The 8,313-nt window shown below is 37.4% G+C and overlaps 1 pseudogene; it reads right to left on the minus strand.

Annotated features, from left to right (window-relative positions):
* Nucleotides 1-3,481: 3,481 nt before the first annotated feature.
* On the minus strand, nt 3,482-3,697 carry LOC150040389 (small ribosomal subunit protein eS21 pseudogene; annotated as a pseudogene).
* Nucleotides 3,698-8,313: the final 4,616 nt, after the last annotated feature.

Below are 8,313 nucleotides of genomic sequence, written 5' to 3' on the forward strand. Positions count from 1 at the left end.
CTTGAAGACTCATCACACCCCTGCAATACTCTTGTAAGGTGTGTTACAGTTTCTCTTTTTTTCCATAAACCTCAAGGGTCAGTTCTTTCTGTGAAATTCTACTGAAAGTCAATCTGGTGTTCTAAATGGACCATGGGCAATGCTCACAAGACCTAGACTATGTTCAAATAAGGCCGGCCTGTGACATAGCTGGAACAATGCCAGCTCACAGCCACAGAAAATGATTAAACACATCTCTATTCTTTTCAGCATGCGTAACTGCCGCTCCTTTACTATTGACCACTCACACCTTGCTTTAATTCTTCTGCTTCTTGGACAAACATCATTAAGATACCCCATCACCAAGTTGTCCCAGCTTCTTGATAAGAGACAAGCTAGAAAAAGATTTAATTCCTTTAACCTTCCTTACAGTATTGAATGCAAGCCTGAGCCTTGTAATAGGGCCCTAGCTTAGAGGGAGGCCCTTCAATGTTCTAGTGAGAAGGTATCCTTAATGGTGGCAAGTTTAATAAATCTACTTTTGTTTGACTACTCTTGTATTCTTAAAGGTGTAGGCTCTTTTCCCTTTCATTATCTTCTTTCCTTCACTTCTTTCCCTCCCTCCCTCCCTCCCCCCCTCTCTTCTTTCCTTCTTTCTGGTGCCGGCACCAGGGCTTGAACTCACAGCCTGAGCATTGTCCTTGAGCTTTCACTCTCTAGATTAGTGTGCAACCACTTGAGCCACAGCTCCACTTCTGGCTTTTGGTAGTTTATTAGAGTTACACATCCCACGGACTTTCCTGCCTGGGCTGTCAGGATCTCAGCCTCCTTTAGTAGCTAGTATTACAAACGTGAATGACCTGTGACCAGCAATTCATTCATTCTGAGTAGTCCTTCCTATTAGCAGAGTTATGTGCTCTGATATAGGCCTGATTTAGCACATGCTGCATTTCCAGCATAGCTCTGCAAAATAAAGAATCCTTGAATGATACCGCCAAACGAATTTAGGATTTACCCAAGACGTGGCAACGTATTAGCTACTAGACAGGTGCACTTTACTGATAAAGCATGACGTTCCTCTTCTACAAATTCTAGATGGAAGTCAGTAATATAGTCAGAGTACCTGAATTTATTCTCTCAGTGCATAGACTTCTCAAAAGATAAAGGAAGGTTCTACAGGAGGAAATGCCCCTCTATAGTAGCTCCTTATCAAACCCAAACCTGAAGGGAATAAGCAAAATCAGTTCTTACAGGGAGCTAGAGATGCATTTTCCACAGTTAGTGTGACCTACATTCCTGCTTCATTTACTGTTACTCATTTTTTCAGTGAGTATTTTGCCCTTTTATATGACATGGCTTTCACTTGCAGTTGCTGAAAAGTGAAAATGAATAGCCAAGTCTCACTTCTATCACTTTTCCAGATTCTATCAAAGTCATATACTATTTTGGTACCAGAAGACACATGCATACTACTTAACAATATCATTATTCACATTATTATCAGTGATTGGTATATTTGCATCTTCCTGAAAACCCAGTAAGAAACATTAAACCCTGTTGAAATATGTTCCCAGTTATTCTAGTGAAATGGCTCTAGAAAAAAATAACCTATTCTTTTCAGAATTGTCTAGTTCATATCCAAACATGAAGATGATTTTATTTTAGTCACTTGAGAAAGGAGAGGGGTGAGTGATTTGCAAATGTTGATTATGATTTTATGAACTTTGTTATAGAGGTCTGAATTCTGGTTTGGTCACTTTTTTACCTTCTTAATTAAGTAGAAAATTATACAGATGTGATATACATTAGCTCCATTTGCAGACTTTCTTCCCTCTGGGCCCATGTTCTGCTTGTCTTTCCCAGCCCTCTCAAGCTCAGGGGGCCACCAGCTTCACTTTGGTTGATGAAGATGTACAACGTGATTTGTATTTCTTCTCAGAGAAAGATTTTACATTGCCACTAAGAGACTTTGCAGTGTTTGATTGCTCGCACTGGAGGATCCAGTGAGACTCCTGAGAGTGCAGGCCCCGTCAGCTGATCATGTTGAGTGTGAATGGGATAGAAGTATGCATTGACTAATGGATAGTCTTCAGAGCAGTTATCAAAGCATAGCCTAAACCACAGTAGAGGTTTCACTTTTTAATTAATGAAGTGTGGTAAACAATATAGGACTGTACTGTAGAACATAATAGCCCCTAGTTATATATGGCCAGTAATATTAAGTATAATTAAAATTCATGCCTCAGTCACACTGCTCACTTTTCTACTGCTCAGTGGCCACAATGGCTGCTGAACTAGCCAGCTCAGGTACAGAACATTCCCCTCGTCTCAGAATGTAATAAAGGACAGCATTGAGAACTAAATAGGAGACTATCCAAGACATTGTCAGTTCTCCTCTACCAGACTCACCTAACCATGAATAGTTACCATTACTTAGAAAATTTTTGTATCAGCTCATTCGTATTAAGTTTAAGATGAATTTTAACGATTTAAAATAAAATAAACTTTTTATCTTTAAGTAGTTGTACAAATGAGTCTCAATTCAACATGCCAGTTTATGAGTACAATGCATTTTGATCAATGTCATCCCTTCCGTCATATTCTTCCACCTTTCCCAAATCGACCCATCACTTTAAGCTAGCTGGTTTATTTTCACACATAGACATTGAATATTATGACTATCTTATCCCAACTTCCTCTCTTCATTCAAGTACCCCTCTCCCCTTGACCTTACTGGTAAGTATCATCCTAGACGTTCATCTACATTTTATACCTTTTTATAATTGTACATTACAGATATAACCCTATCTACCTGTTTATATATAAATAGTGCCCCTTCAATCCAACTACCAAAATGCCCTAAAGAATATTCTGTGTATTATATATCCCTGAAGAATATAAGTGTGTGTGTGTGTATGTGTGTGTGTATTTCACAATTTAACTATTTTTGTCTGTACTTGGGTTCTAGAGATATCCTCTCATGACATATTGACTTGGATCTGTCTAATTCTTTGTTCAGGTTTAATATTTTTCTCAGCTTTGAAGTGATAGGATCTATATGCTAAATAATTGTATTATTTATTTTTTTCGAGTTAAGTAGCAATGAAGTTTAGAGATTATGCCATTTATGTTCTGAAACTTCTCTGAAACTTTTAAAATTGTGCTCTGGCATATAGACCTTGGATCCAACTGAAATCTGTTTAGTAAATACAAATTTACATAAATATATAGCACAAAATTATATAAATTTGGTCTAAAATATTCTTTTTTTCCATCTAGAGAAAAGATGCCTTTCTGTTTTTCTAACTTTTCCATCTCTTCCCAGTGAATGTAGACAGCTACTCATTGCAAGTAAATGTGTGTCAGTTCCTGGATTTTTTTGTTTTTCTGTTTATCAATCTTTTTAAAAAAAATGCTCTTAGTTTATTTATAACAAATATTCCACACTTCAAATTTCCAACCCTCAGAAGTTCTTTGAGACAATGCCATCACTCTTGGCGAATCACAGAATGGAATCATTTGACTCTCTCATTCTATGAACGAACGGCCCCACAATAGCATAGGTCTTAAACTGACCGTTAAAGCTGCCTGTTAGCCTGTTGCCCTAGCCCACATTTATCTTGATGGACACGTGGTTCTTGGCACCGAGGATGCCGTTGGTGGAGGAGCATTTCCGCTGCACGTACAGGTCCACGAAATCTCTGGCTTCGTTCTGCATATTGAAGCCGCATCTGCAAGAAAGTGGTGGGCTCTCAGTCAGAGATATTGGCGGGCTTGTTTATCAGTGGTTTCTGTGTTAGAGTTATAGCTGAAGTTCTTTAGCTTCAGAGAATATAAAAACTAGCTATGATGTGAAAATTACCTCGCATATTCCTTATAAAAACTCAAAAATTATCTTCAAAATTCCTTATAAAAGTCTGTCTTGTTTCTTTTTCTACACATTTAAAAATCTGTATTAGGGATAGGTTAGATCATCAACTGTTTTCTAAAAATTCTTATTGAAATTTTGAATTTGTAATCACTGAACTTATAAATTTGGCAAAAGTTTACAGGCTTCCATTGAGCTATACCATCTGGGAGCATAATATAACTGCTTTTTCAGACATTATTTAGTATAATGCAATGGTCTTTTTGGTTTTCTTCATCTCAGTCTTGTAATTTTTTCAATTTACACTTGTTTGGTTTTTAAATATATTCTTCTCCTTTATTTTTAATTATTTCTACTTCCGTCAGGCTTTTCTGTTGCTTTTCTATTGATGTTTGCATCTCAATGCTAATTTCATTCTCATTGTATGTTCATGGCTATATTCTGTTTCAAGTACTTTGGCCATATAATTTACACAGTCTTTTGAGACTTGGTTTTTCTTTTCATCAAAAGCATAGTTTGGGGCCGGGAGTTTGGCCTAGTGGTAGAGTGCTTGCCTAGCATGCACGAAGTCCCAGGTTCGATTCCTTGGTATCACATACTTAGAAAAAGCCAGAAGTGGTGCTGAGGCTCAAGTGGTACAGTTCTAGCCTTGAGAAAAATCCAAGGACAGTGCTCAGGCTCTGAGCCTAAGCCCAGGACTGGCAAAAAAAAACATAGTTTCAAATGCTTTGGTTATTTGTGTGTGTGTGTGTGTGTGTGTGTGTGTGTGTGTGTGTGTGTGTGTGTGTGTGTGTGATAGTCCTGGGGCTTGGGTGCTGTCATAGCTTTTTCACTTAAGACTGATAAGACTAAGAATCTATCACTTGAGCTAAAGCTGTACTTTTGGCCTTTTGGTGGGTAGTGGGATTCCAGAGTCTCACAGACTTTCCTGCCTAGACTAGCTTTGAACTGTGATCCTCAGATCTCAGCCTCCTGAGTAACTATGTTTACACATGTGAACCACAGGTAGCTGCCTTCATTTTTACATGTTTATATTCCATATAATGTTTAGATTTTAAAACCAATATTGTGTACTTATGATCATTGATTTCTTATTGTATTTTTAGTCATGTACAAAAATTAATATCTCTTTCCTGATTTGCATTTGCCAGTGGTATTCTCACATCTTTCTCAGATTACATTATTTATTTATTTCTTCATTCATTTATTCATTTCATAGTTCCAGAAGTAGGGAGCTCAAGAACAGGTCACCAGCACCTAAGGCCTCTTGCTGATTCCTACTTTGGCAAGGGCATCAAAGGAAGCCTATCTGACATACTAACATAACGGATTCACTCCTACCATAAGTTAATCACACATAAATCCATGAATCTATGAATGGAAGAATCCATTTATGAAGGCAGATCCAATCATCTTTCAAAGGGTTTACCCCCATATACCATCAAGAAATAAATTTAGGGAAGAAGCTGTTACAATGCATCAAATTCGGGGCCACATCCTAACCATATGCATCCCCTTGTTCCAACATCACTAGCAGAAAGGCATTATTCCCTAATAGGGAAGGAATACCAGGCATAGGAAGAAGAATACTCATCTTACTGCCATCCACAAAAATGCCTTCGCAAGAACTAAGGAAACCAGAAGAGGGATCCAAAGTGTTTGCCCAGAAACTAGACACTGCTTTCCAATGGAAATAAAATGTGAGCCACAAGGTGATTGTTCATTTAATTTTAATAGTACATTATTAAATCAAAGATTTAAGAAATGTTATGATTTTTAACATGTAATCTGTATACAAAAGTATTAAGAGCCAGACACAGTGGCTCATGTCAGGAGGCTCAGATCTGAGGATCAAGGTTCAAAGCCAGCCCAGACACTAAAGTCCATGAGACTTTTCTCCAATTAACTACCAGAAAATCAGAAGCATCGTGTGAACTCAAGGGGTAGAGCAGTAGCCTTGTGCTGAAGAGCTCAGGGACAGCACCCAGGCCCAGAGTTTTGTCGGCACATGGCCGACAAAGAAAAAGTATTAAGAAGGTATTTGCCTCCTCCTCTCCCGGCCAGTAAGTGTTTGAAACATAATGTAGGGCTGGAGTGATAGGACATCAACTGATTAAGAATGTCCAGGCCAGTTTTAGGCTAGGCTGTTTTTGAAAGAAAATACTTTTCAACAGTTAAAAAAAGATCCTGTGTGGTCAAATATTTTTTCCAATCCTAGTTTCAAAAAAAGGAAGTCTAGCTCTTCCTGGAAATAATTTTATGGCTGTTTTGTGCTAATTGCAGATACAAGATGAATTCCCCCTTGGTTCTTTCCTCATTATGTAGTGCAGCCTCTTCTCCTGATCTATGCAGCCAAGAGTCAGAAATGGCTTCTTGAAGCCAGCTATTAATCCATTCAAGACAGATGAAACATTTTCCTTATTTGATGCCAGCTGCATAGATTTCTATATACGCTTGAGTTACATTTTCAGGCAAATACCTGGCCCCAGTTCAGATAGGGCTTTTTGAAATCACTCCTGAGACAGTATTGGGGTTGGAACATGCATGTGACAGCTTTTCTTGAGTCATTCCCCAAGAGTGTTATGGGAAGGAAATAGCATGCACACGCAGCAATTTATTTTAAATCTTTGAAGTATCCACCATTTCAGGTTCACTTCTGCCAGTATTTTCACAAAAAGTAATCTCCCAGACACCTCCCAGAAGGTCCCTGGAGCCTCACAATTCCAGTAGTGTCAACAATTTAGAGACTGGGGCTTTAAATAATAAAAGAGTTTCCCTCGTTCAATGGAGAATATAACAGGTTGATAGGCAGGGGCGTTGAGGACTGAGTACTAGCATTTGGGAGCTCTAAATTGCAACTTGACTTATATGACAAAACAGATAATAGTGAAAGGCTCCATCAGTGATCCTTGGGATCAATATGGCATAGCTGTGTGTCATTTCAAAGTTGCATGATCTTAGGCAAGTCACCTAATTTTCTACTCTTTTTAATCCTTCATCTCAAAACAGGGATCATAATGCCAGTTCTCTAAATATTTTACAATTAGAGAAGAATGTGATTTATGTAAACTTTCATTTTAAGCTCTCAGTAACAATTGGTTGAATAAAATAAACTATTTACATTGAAATAATTATGTTAATGCTTAAGTTCAAAGGGTAGTTCTACTGTTTACTAGATTTTGAAATGTTACATATGATTCTTACTTTTTTATTGTTATTGTGGAAGTGATATTCAAGGGGTTATAGTTATGTAAGTCACATAATGAGTGCATTTCTTTTGGAACCATGCCTCCCTTTCCCCTGCTTTCTCCCAGTTTTTCCCTCCCAGCCTCCCCACATAGTGTCTAGTAAGTATCACTGTAAGATTTGTTCATCCTTTGTTCCACCTTTGCTGTGACGCCTTACCCCATAAATATAAGCAAACAAACAAGACAAAAGGGGAAAAAAAACAGCTACTCAAAAACTCTCTTGTCCTCTTTTCGTGGATTTTATTTTATAAAAATATTATTTGATATGATTATACACATTTAGCTATTGATCCTGTTTCCAAAACTTTTACCTGGTATGGAAAAGGTGTTGGTCTGACAAGATTGTTGCTAGAATTGTATGTGGCAACATATGTAAAGTAGCCTGCACAGAATGTACCACACATTGAATGCTTTTTGAATGACAGCTCTTGTTATAATATTGCTTGATGCAATGTTATAATGATAGTACTTCCATTATGTTTTGAGAAGCAAAGATGAAATCTAGTTGAAGTTCTAGTTCTAATACAGTGACATACCTCAAACTCTTTTTTATTTTCTTTTTGTTAGCATATGTTAGCATGCATAAGGTTTTTCCTGTTATATCTCCATATATGCATACCGTGTGCCCTCAGGCAAAATCATCCCCCCTGTCACCTTCATTCACTTCTTTCATCTGGGAATAATTTAAGTTTTCATTATTGTATTTTCATATGTACATATATATGTATATTTCACATGTGTGTGTATATATATATAAATAAATCATTCCTTCTACTTTTATCCTCCCCAAACCTATTGGAAAACCTCCCCCAAATAAAACTTGTCTTAGATTCCTATCCTCCATTTTTAGGGTTAGATTCTGCATACGAGAGAAAACATATTGGTATTTGGCTTCCTTAGGCTAGTTTATTTTGCTTTGCATGCCAATCTCCAGTTTCACTCATTTGTCCACAAATGGTGGAATTCTATTCTTCTTTATAGCTGAATGATACTCAGTGTCTAGGTATTTGATGAGCATGTAAGTTGATCGCATGTTTGGCCTCTTGGAAATCATGGTACAATAAACATGGGTGCACAGATAGAAGATATCTCAACTGTCTGTTGACCTATATGCATACTTCAAATTTTTAAAGACACATTACTCATCAACTGTGGGCTTTTGTTTGGACATTTAGATGTACTTGCATTACATTTCTTTTGCGAGGAACTTATTACAAC

Source organism: Megascapheus bottae, chromosome X (assembly GCF_031878675.1).
Source record: "Megascapheus bottae isolate mThoBot1 chromosome X, mThoBot2.hap1, whole genome shotgun sequence".
Taxonomy (NCBI): Eukaryota; Metazoa; Chordata; class Mammalia; order Rodentia; family Geomyidae; genus Megascapheus; species Megascapheus bottae.